Genomic DNA, 15,041 nt, shown 5'->3' with positions numbered 1-15,041 from the left:
CTGCGGGGGGAGGGGGGCGCGGCACTTACAGAGGCCCCACGCTCATCCCAACAACATTGACATAAAATGCTGGGGGAGTGCGCAAGGCCTGTGTGTCTTTAAGGCTGTGCTTATAGTGTCGGCGACGCGACGGCGTCGTCACGCTGCGGTCGCTGGGAAAAATCAAATTGAAGTGACTTCCAAGCTGTCGCATCGCTCCTACTATAAGCGCACGCCACGGCGTCAATGCATTTGTTTTGACGCAACGCCGCTGTCGCCGGCACTATAAGCGCAGCCTTACATTCTCTCTGGCGGCTTCTGGCAGGCACGTCGCCATGACAACTCGGAGTCAAATGTAAAGGGGGGGGGAGAGAAGGCAGGGGGTCATGAGCCGCAGACAAAAAAAAGTCTGCTTTTAATGTTGGCAACAAGAGACAGGGGTGCCCAATGCTACATCCCATTGACAAAACATATATGATGAAAAGTATAAAGTAAAATACTTCAATAATAATAATAATATTAAATACTTGGTTATTTGGTTAACCCTTTGGCCAAAGCGTCATAAGCCTGCATACCAACGTCACGGTATAACCAAATTAATGCAGGTCCTACACTACACTGTGAACCCTTCCTTTACCTCTGTGAGAGGGGAAGCACCATTATAGGTCTTGTTCCTGCAGCAAATGAAAAGACCTCCCAAGTTAAAAAGGTGAAGGAGGAGGAGTGAGCTCTGGGGGGAGGTGCCACAGCCTCCAATTGACTGCTACCAGTCAGACACTGAAAAACACACATTCCCAGCTAGCTGGGTATGTGTGCTTTTAATGTTGCTCTAATTAGGGTGACCATTCGTACCGGTTTTACCGGTACAGTCCCGTTTTTTTGAGGCCTGTACCGGTTTAAGTCTGTCCCGGTTTTTGTCCCTGGTCCCGGTATTGCGGGGCAGCGGCGGTGAGGAGAATGCGGCGGCCGGTAAGTATTTTCTATGTGTGTGTGTGAATGCTGCCGGGGGGGACTGAATGATGGAGAATGCCGGGGGTGGGACTTAGAATGCCGGCCGGCCCGCAGGGGATTGGATGAATGATGATGCCGAGGGTGGGACTTAGAATGCCGGCCGGCCCGCAGGGGATTGGTTGCAGGCAGGTCAGAGGAAGCCGGGGGCGGGACTTCCGCTTTGTGCAGAGCACATGTCTTCCTCTGTGCGCGTGAGTGTCCCCCTTCTGTCCCGGGTCCCAGCCAGGGGGGGGTAATAGGAGGTGGTAGCGGGGATGCGCCTGCCTTTGTACCACCTTGTACCTTTGCCCCCCCCCGGCGCTCCCAGCATTGCCCCTCCTGGCGCTCCCAGCATTGCCCCCCCCCCGGCGCTCCCAGCATTGCCCCCCCCCCGGCGCTCCCAGCATTGCCCCCCCCCGGCGCTCCCACCATTGCCCCCCCGGCGCTCCCACTATTGCCCCCCCGGCACTCCCACCGTTGCCCCCCGGCGCTCCCACCGTTGCCCCCCCGGCGCTCCCACCATTGCCCCCCCGGCGCTCCCACCATTGCCCCCCCGGCGCGCCCACCATTGCCCATCGGCGCTCCCAGCTTTGCCCACCCGGCGCTCACAGCTTTGCCCCCCGGCGCTCACAGCTTTGCCCCCCGGCGCTCACTTCCCCCCATCCCCTTGGTGTGGGAGATGGGCTCGGGGGCGGGCAGTGGTTGCTGCGCGGTCGCGGGCGGTGCAGGGGCTGGCGGGGTGTATCTGTGTGTGTGTGTGTGTGTATGTGTATCAGTGTGTGTGTGTGTGTGTGTGTGTGTATGTGTATGTGTATCAGTGTGTATGTGTATGTGTATCAGTGTGTGTGTGTATCAGTGTGTGTGTATCAGTGGGTGTTTGTGTATCAGTGGGTGTGTGTATGTGTATCAGTGTGTGTATCAGTGTGTGTGTGTATCAGTGGGGGTGTGTTGTGTGTGTATCAGTGGGTGTGTGTGTATCAGTGGGTGTGTGTGTATCAGTGGGTGTTTGTGTATCAGTGTGTGTGTGTATCAGTGTGTGTGTGTGTGTATCAGTGTGTGTGTATCAGTGGGTGTGTATCAGTGTGTATGTATCAGTGTATGTGTGTGTATCAGTGTGTGTGTGTATCAGTGTGTGTGTGTGTATCAGTGTGTGTGTGTGTGTGTGTGTGTATCAGTGGGGGTGTGTGTGTTTGTGTGTGTATCAGTGTGTGTGTGTGTGTGTGTGTGTATCAGTGGGGGTGTGTGTGTATCAGTGGGGGTGTGTGTGTGTATCAGTGGAGGTGTGTGTGTGTGTATCAGTGGGGTGTGTGTGTGTATCAGTGGGGGGGTGTGTGTGTATCAGTGTGTGTGTGTGTGTATCAGTGTGTGTGTGTGTGTATCAGTGGGTGTGTGTGTATCTGTGTGTGTGTGTGTGTGTATCAGTGGTGGGTGTGTATCAGTGGGTGTTTGTGTGTGTATCAGTGGGGGTGTGTGTGTGTGTATCAGTGGGGGTGTGTGTGTATCAGTGGGGGTGTGTGTGTATCAGTGGGGGTGTGTGTGTATCAGTGGGGGGGGGGGGTGTATCAGTGGGGGGTGTGTGTGTATCGGTGTGTGTGTGTGTGTATCAGTGGGGGTGTGTGTGTATCAGTGTGGGGGGGTGTATCAGTGTGGGGGGGTGTGTATCAGTGGGGGGGTGTGTGTGTATCAGTGGGGGGGTGTGTGTGTATCAGTGGGGGTGTGTGTATCAGTGGGGGTGTGTGTGTCAGTATCAGTGTGTGTGTGTGTGTGTGTGTGTGTATCAGTATCAGTGTGTGTGTGTGTGTGTATCAGTATCAGTGTGTGTGTGTGTGTGTGTATCAGTATCAGTGTGTGTGTGTGTGTATTAGTATCAGTGTGTGTGTGTATCAGTATCAGTGTGTGTGTGTATCAGTGGGGGTGTGTGTGCATCAGTGTGTGTGTGTGTGTGTGTATCAGTGTGTGTGTCAGTGTGTGTCTCTCTCCCCCACCCTGTCTCCCTCCTTCCCTCCCACCCTGTCTCCCTCCTTCCCTCCCACCGTCTCCCTCCTTTCCTCCCACCCTGTCTCCCTCCTTCCCTCCCACCCTGTCTCCCTCCTTCCCTCCCACCCTGTCTCCCTCTTTCCCTCCCACCCTGTCTCCCACCGTCTCCCTCCCTGTCTCCCACCGTCTCCCTCCCTGTCTCACCCTCCCTCCCTCCCCCTCCCTGTCTCACCCTCCCTCCCTCCCTGTCTCACCCTCCCTCCCTCCCTGTCTCACCCTCTCTCCCTCCCTGTCTCACCCTCTCTCCCTCCGTCTCACCCTCCCTCCGTCTCACCCTCCCTCCCTGTCTCACCCTCCCTGTCTCACCCTCTCACCCTCCCTGTCTCACCCTCCCTCCCTCGCCCTCCCTCCCTGTCTCCCTCCCTCGCCCTCCCTCCCTCCCTCCCTCCCTGTCTCCGTCCCTGTCTTTCTCCCTCCCTCGCCCTCCCTTCCTGTCTCCCTCCCTCCGTCGCCCTCCCTCCATCCCTGTCTCCCTCCCTCGCCCTCCCTCCATCCCTGTCTCCCTCCCTCGCCCTCCCTCCATCCCTGTCTCCCTCCTTCGCCCTCCCTCCCTGTCTCCCTCCCTGTCTCCCTCACCCTCTGTCTTATCTTAACTGCCGTATACCTACACCGAAGTAACCTACTCTGCTTTCTTCCAGATCTGACTCAAATTTCACGCGGGAGACATCGGAAGACAGGTAAGGAACATCTCCCCTCTAGTATAGTACCTTGAGGGACTGCGGATCAGGTAAGATCCCAGGCGGGATTGCTGCTTTTAGAAATTGTGAAGAGGGGGCATCCTGACACTGGTTAATGGGTTCAGAATCATTCACATCTGGGGTTTTTTTTTGTTCGATTATTGAGGTGTGCGCACACACACACACACACACACACACTCTCTCTCTAATGGTAGTAAAGTATAAGTGTACTACAATAAATAAACTGATATATATATATATATATATATATATATATATAAAAAATGTGTCCCGGTTTTTCATTTTCAAAATCTGGTCACCCTAGCTCTAATTAATAACATATTGTCTGTTTCTTTCCCCAACCAGCTCTGCATTGTTGATATCTTCACCCTGCCCCCCAAGAGTCACAGCTCCCATCTGTTACTTTTCTCCTCCTCCACCCTCCCATTTGTGTCACACTATTCTCCCTGCCCCCCAAGAGTCACAGCTCCCATCTGTTACTTTTCTCCTCCTCCACCCTCCCATTTGTGTCACACTATTCTCCCCGCAGCGTCAAATTGCTGCCGCTCCGCCATATTGTCTTACCTCAGGCTACATCCTGGTGAGGCCCCGCCCCCGCGCGCACGAGGCCCCTGCACGAGAACCTGCCCCCGCGCACACGAGGCCCCCGCGCACACGAGCCCCCCCCCCCCCGCGCGCACGAGCCCCCCGCACGAGAACATGCCCCCCCCCGCGCGCACGAGGCCCCCGCACGAGAACATGCCCCCCCCCCGCGCGCGAACCTGCCCCCCGCGCGCACGAGGCCCCCGGTCAGGCGCTGCTCCGCTGGGTCCTGTTGACCGCCGGTTGACCGCACCGACCTGTGTATAAAGGGTTAAATCATTACACTGCATCCCCAGAGAGTTTTGGCATTCCGTGTAGCCCCTGGCAGTGAACAAGTTAAAAGCAAAACTAACTCTCTGTGACTCCCGTCAGAGCGGCAAAGTCGCGCATTTCTGGACTTATTCACAGTCAATAGATTATCCATCTTTAACCAGGATTTCATTTCCCCTCCAGCACTGCATGCGTTTGGTTATATTACCATCAAACCACCACTGCGGATTGAGCCATGTTCCACAGAGCAGCCACCAGGGGCCGCTGTTCGCCATCTATGGGCAGTGAAGCCCATGAAGTACCAAATTCCAATATGGCCGCCGCTGGCTTCCCTTCACTTGCCCACCGCCCGCCCTACGCCGTGACGTAGTGGGGGGTTGGGGGTTGCCATAGGAGACGCCACGTTCGGTGCCGGCCCCGCCCCCTGGATCAGCTGACGCTGGCTGGGCTGTGTTGACAGGAAAGCGGAGGAGCAGCGGCGGGATCGGGAGGCGGGGGCAGCCGGTAACCTAACCCCCCGGTGGGGTCTGCGGGAACCCTGACACCAAGGGGAAGACTGGGGGGGGAAGACTGGGGGGGGGAGAGGAGGAGGCCCGCTGCACTGGGGATTCCGGGGAGGGATCACAGGCCTAAGATCCAGGGGATCCCGAGACAGGCCCAGGACTCACCGTCACCTCTCCTCCCCCTGCTCCCCATCTCTGTGTCCTGTCCCCCCCATATCTGTGTCCTGTCCCCCCCATATCTGTGTCCTGTCCCCCCCATATCTGTGTCCTGTCCCCCCCCATATCTGTGTCCTGTCCCCCCCATATCTGTGTCCTGTCCCCCCCATATCTGTGTCCTGTCCCCCCCATATCTGTGTCCTGTCCCCCCCATATCTGTGTCCTGTCCCCCCCATATCTGTGTCCTGTCCCCCCCATATCTGTGTCCTGTCCCCCCCATATCTGTGTCCTGTCCCCCCCATATCTGTGTCCTGTCCCCCCCATATCTGTGTCCTGTCCCCCCCATATCTGTGTCCTGTCCCCCCCATATCTGTGTCCTGTCCCCCCCATATCTGTGTCCTGTCCCCCCCATATCTGTGTCCTGTCCCCCCCATATCTGTGTCCTGTCCCCCCCATATCTGTGTCCTGTCCCCCCCATATCTCTGTGTCCTGTCCCCCCATATCTCAGTGTCCTGTCCCCCCCATAACTGTGTCCTGTCCCCCCATATCTCTGTGTCCTGTCCCCCCCATATCTCTGTGTCCTCTCCCCCCCATATCTCTGTGTCCTGTCCCCCCCATATCTCTGTGTCCTGTCCCCCCCATATCTCTGTGTCCCGTCCCCCCCATATCTCTGTGTCCCGTCCCCCCCATATCTCTGTGTCCCGTCCCCCCCATATCTCTGTGTCCCCCCCCCATATCTCTGTGTCCCCCCCCATCTCTGTGTGTCCGGTCCCCCCCATATCTCTGTGTCCGGTCCCCCCCATATCTCTGTGTCCGGTCCCCCCCATATCTCGGTGTCCCAGTCCCCCCCCATATCTCTGTGTCCCGATCCCCCCCCCCATATCTCTGTGTCCCGGTCCCCCCCCCCATATATCTGTGTCCCGGTCCCCCCCCCCATATATCTGTGTCCTGGTCCCCCCCATATCTCTGTGTCCTGTCCGTCCCGTCTGTCCCCCCATATCTCTGTCCATCCGTCCCCCCATATCTGTGTCCTGTCCGCCCCCCCCATATCTGTGTCCGTCCCGTCCCCCCATATCTGTGTCCTGTCCGTCCCGTCTGTCCCCCCCATATCTCTGTCCGTCCCGTCCCCCCATATCTCTGTGTCCTGTCCGTCCCGTCTGTCCCCCCCATATCTCTGTCCATCCGTCCCCCCATATCTGTGTCCTGTCCATCCCGTCCCCCCATATCTGTGTCCTGTCCGTTCCCCCCATATCTCTGTGTCCCGTCCCCCCCATATCTGTGTCCCGTCCCCCCCATATCTGTGTCCCGTCCCCCCCATATCTGTGTCCCGTCCCCCCCATATCTGTGTCCCGTCCCCCCCATATCTGTGTCCCATCCCCCCCATATCTGTGTCCCGTCCCCCCCATATCTGTGTCCCGTCCCCCCCATATCTGTGTCCCGTCCCCCCCATATCTGTGTCCAGTCCCCCCATATCTGTGTCCCGTCCCCCCCATTTCTGTGTCCCGTCCCCCCCATTTCTGTGTCCCGTCCCCCCCATATCTCTGTGTCCCGTCCCCCCCATATCTCTGTGTCCCGTCCCCCCCATATCTCTGTGTCCCGTCCCCCCCATATCTCTGTGTCCCGTCCCCCCCATATCTCTGTGTCCCGTCCCCCCCATATCTCTGTGTCCCGTCCCCCCATATCTCTGTGTCCCGTCCCCCCCATATCTCTGTGTCCCGTCCCCCCCATATCTCTGTCTCCCGTCCCCCCCATATCTCTGTCTCCCGTCCCCCCATATCTCTGTCTCCCGTCCCCCCATATCTCTGTGTCCCGTCCCCCCCATATCTCTGTGTCCCGTCCCCCCCATATCTCTGTGTCCCGTCCCCCCCATATCTCTGTGTCCTGGTCCCCCCCTCCATATCTCTGTGTCCTGGTCCCCCCCATATCTCTGTGTCCTGGTCCCCCCCCCATATCTCTGTGTCCTGGTCCCCCCCCATATCTCTGTGTCCTGGTCCCCCCCTCCATATCTCTGTGTCCTGGTCCCCCCCTCCATATCTCTGTGTCCTGGTCCCCCCCATATCTCTGTGTCCTGGTCCCCCCCTCCATATCTCTGTGTCCTGGTCCCCCCATATCTCTGTGTCCTGGTCCCCCCCCCATATCTCTGTGTCCTGTCCGTCCCGTCTGTCCCGCCCATATCTCTGTCCATCCGTCCCCCCATATCTCTGTCCTGTCCATCCCGTCCCCCCCATATCTCTGTGTCCTGTCCGCCCGTCTGTCCCCCCCATATCTCTGTGTCCTGTCCATTCCCCCCCCTCATATCTCTGTGTCCCGTTCCCCCCCATATCTCTGTGTCCCGTTCCCCCCCATATCTCTGTGTCCCGTTCCCCCCCATATCTCTGTGTCCCGTTCCCCCCCATATCTCTGTGTCCCGTTCCCCCCCATATCTCTGTGTCCCGTCCCCCCCATATCTCTGTGTCCCGTCCCCCCCATATCTGTGTCCCGTCCCCCCCATATCTGTGTCCCGTCCCCCCCATATCTCTGTGTCCCGTCCCCCCCATATCTCTGTGTCCCGTCCCCCCCATATCTCTGTGTCCCGTCCCCCCCATATGTGTCCCATCCCCCCCATATCTCTGTGTCCCATCCCCCCCATATCTCTGTGTCCCATCCCCCCATATCTCTGTGTCCCGTCCCCCCCATATCTGTGTCCTTTCCCCCCCCCCCCATATCTTGGTGTCTTGTCCCCCCCCCCATATCTCGGTGTCCTGTCCCCCCCCCATATCTCTGTGTCCTGGTCCCCCCCCCATATCTCTGTGTCCTGGTCCCCCCCCATATCTCTGTGTCCTGTCCATCCCGTCCCCACCATATCTGTGTCCTGTCCCCCCCCCATATCTCTGTGTCCTGTCCGTCCCGTCTGTCCCCCCCATATCTCTGTCCATCCATCCCCCCATATCTGTGTCCTGTCCATCCATCCCCCCATATCTGTGTCCTGTCCATCCCGTCCCCCCATATCTCTGTCCATCCGTCCCACCCATATCTCTGTGTCCTGTCCGTTCCCCCCCCCCATATCTCTGTGTCCCGTCCCCCCCATATTTGTGTCCCCCCCCCCCATATCTGTGTCCTGGTCCCCCCCATATCTCTGTGTCCTGGTCCCCCCCCCCCATATCTCTGTGTCCTGGTCCCCCCCCATATCTCTGTGTCCTGTCCGTCCCGTCTGTCCCCCCATATCTCTGTCCATCTGTCCCCCCATATCTCTGTGTCCTGTCTGTCCCCCCCCCCATATCTGTGTCGGTCCCGTCCCCCCATATCTCTGTGTCCTGTCCGTCTCGTCTGTCCCCCCCATATCTCTGTCCATCCGTCCCCCCATATCTCTGTGTCCTGTCCATCCCGTTCCCCCCATATCTGTGTCCTGTCCGTCTGTCCCCCCCATATCTCTGTCCGTCCGTCCCCCATATCTCTGTGTGTCCCCATATCTGTGTCCTGTCCGTTCCCCCCCATATCTCTGTGTCCCGTCCCCCCATATCTCTGTGTCCCCCCCCCCCCCATATCTCTGTGTCCTGTCCGTCCCGTCTGTCCCCCCCATATCTCTGTCCATCCGTCCCCCCATATCTGTGTCCTGTCCATCCCGTTCCCCCCATATCTGTGTCCAGTCCGTCTGTCCCCCCCATATCTCTGTGTCCTGTCCGTCCCGTCTGTCCCCCCCATATCTCTGTCCGTCCCGTCCCCCCATATCTCTGTGTCCTGTCCATCCCGTTCCCCCCATATCTGTGTTCTGTCCATCTTTCCCCCCCATATCTGTGTCCTGTCCGCCCGTCTGTCCCCCCCATATCTGTCCATCCGTTCCCCCATATCTGTGTCCTGTCCGTCCGTCCCCCATATCTCTGTGTCCCGTCCCCCCATATCTCTGTGTCCCCCCATATCTGTGTCCTGTCCGTTCCCCCCCATATCTCTGTGTCCCGTCCCCCCATATCTCTGTGTCCCGTCCCCCCCATATCTCTGTGTCCCGTCCCCCCATATCTCTGTGTCCCGTCCCCCCATATCTCTGTGTCCCGTCCCCCCCATATCTCTGTGTCCCGTCCTCCCCATATCTCTGTGTCCCCCCCCATATCTCTGTGTCCCGTCCCCCCATATCTCTGTGTCCCGTCCCCCCCATATCTCTGTGTCCCGTCCCCCCCATATCTCTGTGTCCCGTCCCCCCCATATCTCTGTGTCCCGTCCCCCCCATATCTCTGTGTCCCGTCCCCCCATATCTCTGTGTCCCGTCCCCATATCTCTGTGTCCCGTCCCCCCCATATCTCTGTGTCCCGTCCCCCCCATATCTCTGTGTCCCGTCCCCCCCATATCTCTGTGTCCCGTCCCCCCCATATCTCTGTGTCCTGTCCCCCCATATCTCTGTGTCCTGTCCCCCCCATATCTCTGTGTCCTGTCCCCCCCATATTTCTGTGTCCTGTCCCCCCATATCTCTGTGTCCTGTCCCCCCCCATATCTCTGTGTCCTGTCCCCCCCATATCTCTGTGTCCCCCATATCTCTGTGTCCTGTCTCCCCCATATCTCTGTGTTCTGTCCCCCCCATATCTCTGTGTCCTGTCCCCCCATATCTCTGTGTCCTGTCCCCCCCATATCTCTGTGTCCTGTCCCCCCCATATCTCTGTGTCCTGTCCCCCATATCTCTGTGTCCTGTCCCCCCCATATCTCTGTGTCCTGTCACCCCCATATCTCTGTGTCCTGTCCCCCCCATATCTCTGTGTCCTGTCCCCCCATATCTCTGCCCTTTCCCCCCCATATCTCTGTGCCCTTTCCCCCCCATATCTCATTGCCCTTTCCCCCCCATATCTCTGTGCCCTTTCCCCCCCATATCTCTGTGCCCTGTCCCCCCATATCTCTGTGCCCTGTCCCCCCATATCTCTGTGCCCTGTCCCCCCCATATCTCTGTGCCCTGTCCCCCCCATATCTCTGTGCCCTGTCCCCCCATATCTCTGTGTCCTGTCCCCCCCATATCTCTGTGCCCTGTCCCCCCCATATCTCTGTGCCCTGTCCCCCCCCATATCTCTGTGCCCTGTCCCCCCCCATATCTCTTGTGTCCTGTCGTCCCCATATCTCTGTGTCCTGTCGTCCCCATATCTCTGTGTCCTGTCGTGTCGTCCCCATATCTCGGTTTCCTGTCGTCGTCCCCCATATCTCGATGTCCTGTCGTCGTCCCCCATATCTCGGTGTCCTGTCGTGTCGTCCCCATATCTCGGTGTCCTGTCGTCGTCCCCCATATCTCGGTTTCCTGTCGTCCCCCCCCATATCTCGGTGTCCTGTCGTCGTCCCCCATATCTCGGTTTCCTGTCGTCGTCCCCCATATCTCGGTGTCCTGTCGTGTCGTCCCCATATCTCGGTGTCCTGTCGTCGTCCCCCATATCTCGGTTTCCTGTCCCCCCCCCCCATATCTCGGTGTCCTGTCGTCGTCCCCCATATCTCGGTGTCCTGTCGTCGTCCCCCATATCTCGGTGTCCTGTCGTCGTCCCCCATATCTCGGTGTCCTGTCGTCGTCCCCCATATCTCAGTGTCCTGCCGTCCCCCCCCCCCATATCTCGGTGTCCTGTCGTCGTCCCCCATATCTCAGTGTCCTGCCGTCCCCCCCCCCCCATATCTCGGTGTCCTGGTCCCCCCCATATCTCTGTGTCCTGTCCGTCCCGTCTGTCCCGCCCATATCTCTGTCCATCCGTCCCCCCATATCTCTGTCCTGTCCATCCCGTCCCCCCCATATCTCTGTGTCCTGTCCGCCCGTCTGTCCCCTCCATATCTCTGTGTCCTGTCCATTCCCCCCCCTCATATCTCTGTGTCCCGTTCCCCCCCATATCTCTGTGTCCCGTCCCCCCCATATCTCTGTGTCCCGTCCCCCTCATATCTCTGTGTCCCGTTCCCCCCCATATCTCTGTGTCCCGTCCCCCCCATATCTGTGTCCCGTCCCCCCCATATCTGTGTCCCGTCCCCCCCATATCTGTGTCCCGTCCCCCCATATCTGTGTCCCGTCCCCCCATATCTGTGTCCCGTCCCCCCCATATCTCTGTGTCCCGTCCCCCCATATGTGTCCCATCCCCCCCATATCTCTGTGTCCCATCCCCCCCATATCTCTGTGTCCCGTCCCCCCCATATCTGTGTCCTTTCCCCCCCCCATATCTTGGTGTCTTGTCCCCCCCCCATATCTCGGTGTCCTGTCCCCCCCCCATATCTCTGTGTCCTGGTCCCCCCCCCCATATCTCTGTGTCCTGGTCCCCCCCCATATCTCTGTGTCCTGTCCATCCCGTCCCCACCATATCTGTGTCCTGTCCCCCCCCCATATCTCTGTGTCCTGTCCGTCCCGTCTGTCCCCCCCATATCTCTGTCCATCCATCCCCCCATATCTGTGTCCTGTCCATCCATCCCCCCATATCTGTGTCCTGTCCATCCCGTCCCCCCATATCTCTGTCCATCCGTCCCACCCATATCTCTGTGTCCTGTCCGTTCCCCCCCCATATCTCTGTGTCCCGTCCCCCCCATATCTGTGTCCCGTCCCCCCCATATCTGTGTCCCGTCCCCCCATATCTGTGTCCCGCCCCCCATATCTGTGTCCCGCCCCCAAATCTGTGTCCCATCCCCCCCATATCTCTGTGTCCCGTCCCCCCATATCTCTGTGTCCCGTCCCCCCATATCTCTGTGTCCCGTCCCCCCCATATCTCTGTCCCGTCCCCCCCATATCTCTGTGTCCCGTCCCCCCCATATCTCTGTGTCCCGTCCCCCCCATATCTCTGTGTCCCGTCCCCCCCATATCTCTGTGTCCCGTCCCCCCCATATCTCTGTGTCCCGTCCCCCCCATATCTCTGTGTCCCGTCCCCCCCATATCTCTGTGTCCGGTCCCCCCCATATCTCTGTGTCCCAGTCCCCCCCCATATCTCTGTGTCCCGATCCCCCCCCCATATCTCTGTGTCCCGGTCCCCCCCCCATATATCTGTGTCCTGGTCCCCCCCATATCTCTGTGTCCTGTCCGTCCCGTCTGTCCCCCCATATCTCTGTCCATCCGTCCCCCCATATCTGTGTCCTGTCCGTCCCCCCCCCCATATCTGTGTCCGTCCCGTCCCCCCATATCTGTGTCCTGTCCGTCCCGTCTGTCCCCCCCATATCTCTGTCCGTCCCGTCCCCCCATATCTCTGTGTCCTGTCCGTCCCGTCTGTCCCCCCCATATCTCTGTCCATCCGTCCCCCCATATCTGTGTCCTGTCCATCCCGTCCCCCCATATCTGTGTCCTGTCCGTTCCCCCCATATCTCTGTGTCCCGTCCCCCCCATATCTGTGTCACGTCCCCCCCATATCTGTGTCACGTCCCCCCCATATCTGTGTCCCGTCCCCCCCATATCTGTGTCCCGTCCCCCCCATATCTGTGTCCCGTCCCCCCATATCTGTGTCTTGTCCCCCCCATATCTGTGTCCCGTCCCCCCCATATCTGTGTCCCGTCACCCCATATCTGTGTCCCGTCCCCCCCATTTCTGTGTCCCGTCCCCCCCATTTCTGTGTCCCGTCCCCCCCATTTCTGTGTCCCGTCCCCCCATATCTCTGTGTCCCGTCCCCCCATATCTCTGTGTCCCGTCCCCCCCATATCTCTGTGTCCCATCCCCCCATATCTCTGTGTCCCGTCCCTCCCATATCTCTGTCTCCCGTCCCCCCCATATCTCTGTCTCCCGTCCCCCCCATATCTCTGTGTCCCCCCCCATATCTCTGTGTCCCGTCCCCCCCATATCTCTGTGTCCCGTCCCCCCCATTTCTCTGTGTCCCGTCCCCCCCATATCTCTGTGTCCTGGTCCCCCCCCATATCTCTGTGTCCTGGTCCCCCCCATATCTCTGTGTCCTGGTCCCCCCCATATCTCTGTGTCCTGGTCCCCCCCCCATATCTCTGTGTCCTGGTCCCCCCCCCCCATATCTCTGTGTCCTGTCCGTCCCGTCTGTCCCCCCATATCTCTGTCCATCTGTCCCCCCATATCTCTGTGTCCTGTCTGTCCCCCCCCCATATCTGTGTCGGTCCCGTCCCCCCATATCTCTGTGTCCTGTCCGTCTCGTCTGTCCCCCCATATCTCTGTCCATCCGTCCCCCCATATCTCTGTGTCCTGTCCATCCCGTTCCCCCCATATCTGTGTCCTGTCCGTCTGTCCCCCCCATATCTCTGTGTCCTGTCCGCCCGTCTGTCCCCCCCATATCTCTGTCCATCCGTTCCCCCATATCTGTGTCCTGTCCGTCCGTCCCCCATATCTCTGTGTCCCGTCCCCCCATATCTCTGTGTGTCCCCATATCTGTGTCCTGTCCGTTCCCCCCCCATATCTCTGTGTCCCGTCCCCCCATATCTCTGTGTCCCGTCCCCCCATATCTCTGTGTCCCGTCCCCCCCATATCTCTGTGTCCTGTCCGTCCCGTCTGTCCCCCCCATATCTCTGTCCATCCGTCCCCCCATATCTCTGTGTCCTGTCCATCCCGTTCCCCCCATATCTGTGTCCTGTCCGTCTGTCCCCCCCATATCTCTGTGTCCTGTCCGTCCCGTCTGTCCCCCCCATATCTCTGTCCGTCCCGTCCCCCCATATCTCTGTGTCCTGTCCGTCCCGTCTGTCCCCCCCATATCTCTGTCCATCCGTCCCCCCATATCTCTGTGTCCTGTCCATCCCGTTCTCCCCATATCTGTGTTCTGTCCATCTTTCCCCCCCATATCTGTGTCCTGTCCGCCCGTCTGTCCCCCCCATATCTGTCCATCCGTTCCCCCATATCTGTGTCCTGTCCGTCCGTCCCCCATATCTCTGTGTCCCGTCCCCCCATATCTCTGTGTCCCCCCATATCTGTGTCCTGTCCGTTCCCCCCCATATCTCTGTGTCCCGTCCCCCCATATCTCTGTGTCCCGTCCCCCCCATATCTCTGTGTCCCGTCCCCCCCATATCTCTGTGTCCCGTCCCCCCCATATCTCTGTGTCCCGTCCCCCCATATCTCTGTGTCCCGTCCCCCCATATCTCTGTGTCCCGTCCCCCCATATCTCTGTGTCCCGTCCCCCCATATCTCTGTGTCCCGTCCCCCCCATATCTCTGTGTCCCGTCCTCCCCATATCTCTGTGTCCCGTCCCCCCCATATCTCTGTGTCCCGTCCCCCCCATATCTCTGTGTCCCGTCCCCCCCATATCTCTGTGTCCCGTCCCCCCCATATCTCTGTGTCCCGTCCCCCCCATATCTCTGTGTCCCGTCCCCCCATATCTCTGTGTCCCGTCCCCCCCATATCTCTGTGTCCCGTCCCCCCCATATCTCTGTGTCCCGTCCCCCCCATATCTCTGTGTCCCGTCCCCCCCATATCTCTGTGTCCCGTCCCCCCCATATCTCTGTGTCCCGTCCCCCCCATATCTCTGTGTCCCGTCCCCCCCATATCTCTGTGTCCCGTCCCCGCATATCTCTGTGTCCCGTCCCCCCATATCTCTGTGTCCCGTCCCCCCATATCTCTGTGTCCCGTCCCCCCCATATCTCTGTGTCCCCCCCCCCATATCTCTGTGTCCCGTCGCTCCCCCATATCTCGGTGCCCCGCCGCCCCCCCATATCTCGGTGTCCCGCCGTCTCCCCATATCTCTGTGTCCTGTCTCTGTCGCGCCCCCCATGTGTCCTGTCGCTGACGCCCCCCCATTTCTTGACCGTGTCGCTGATGCCCCCACCCATCTAAGAAGCCAGCCCCCACCCCCTTTTGTAGTTTGCCACCGATTCCCAATCCCTTATTCTGCTTCAGGCCACTGTATTCCTGTAACCTTCTTTATTACAGGAAATGAAAATGTCAACAATCTTGGTCCCCAGCCCCTTCCCCCTCCTTCACCATGCA

The 15,041-nt window shown here is 59.2% G+C and overlaps 1 protein-coding gene and 1 long non-coding RNA gene across 7 annotated transcripts in view; one reads left to right on the top strand and one right to left on the bottom strand.

The window, feature by feature from the left end:
- Positions 1 to 4,354, bottom strand: part of LOC142464928 (uncharacterized) — a 66,323-nt gene extending 61,969 nt beyond the window's left edge. For 3 of the 4 annotated variants that reach the window (XR_012787756.1, XR_012787754.1, XR_012787757.1), the window contains exon 1: positions 4,269 to 4,296. This is a non-coding gene — a long non-coding RNA (uncharacterized LOC142464928). Of the gene's footprint in view, positions 1 to 4,268 lie in introns of all 4 variants that reach the window. The other variant, XR_012787755.1, reaches the window with a different exon arrangement.
- A 565-nt stretch (positions 4,355 to 4,919) lies between these two features.
- The window catches only part of CHFR (checkpoint with forkhead and ring finger domains), a 31,776-nt gene continuing 21,654 nt past the window's right edge, over positions 4,920 to 15,041 (top strand). For 2 of the 3 annotated variants that reach the window (XM_075568604.1, XM_075568600.1), the window contains exon 1: positions 4,920 to 5,060. The gene's annotated coding sequence lies outside the window, so the exon portion shown is untranslated. Of the gene's footprint in view, positions 5,077 to 15,041 lie in introns of all 3 variants that reach the window. The other variant, XM_075568603.1, reaches the window with a different exon arrangement.

The sequence above is a fragment of the Ascaphus truei genome, chromosome 13 (genome assembly GCF_040206685.1).
Source record: "Ascaphus truei isolate aAscTru1 chromosome 13, aAscTru1.hap1, whole genome shotgun sequence".
In the NCBI taxonomy this organism is placed as follows: Eukaryota; Metazoa; Chordata; class Amphibia; order Anura; family Ascaphidae; genus Ascaphus; species Ascaphus truei.
This window is presented reverse-complemented; position numbering and strand designations above follow the sequence as displayed.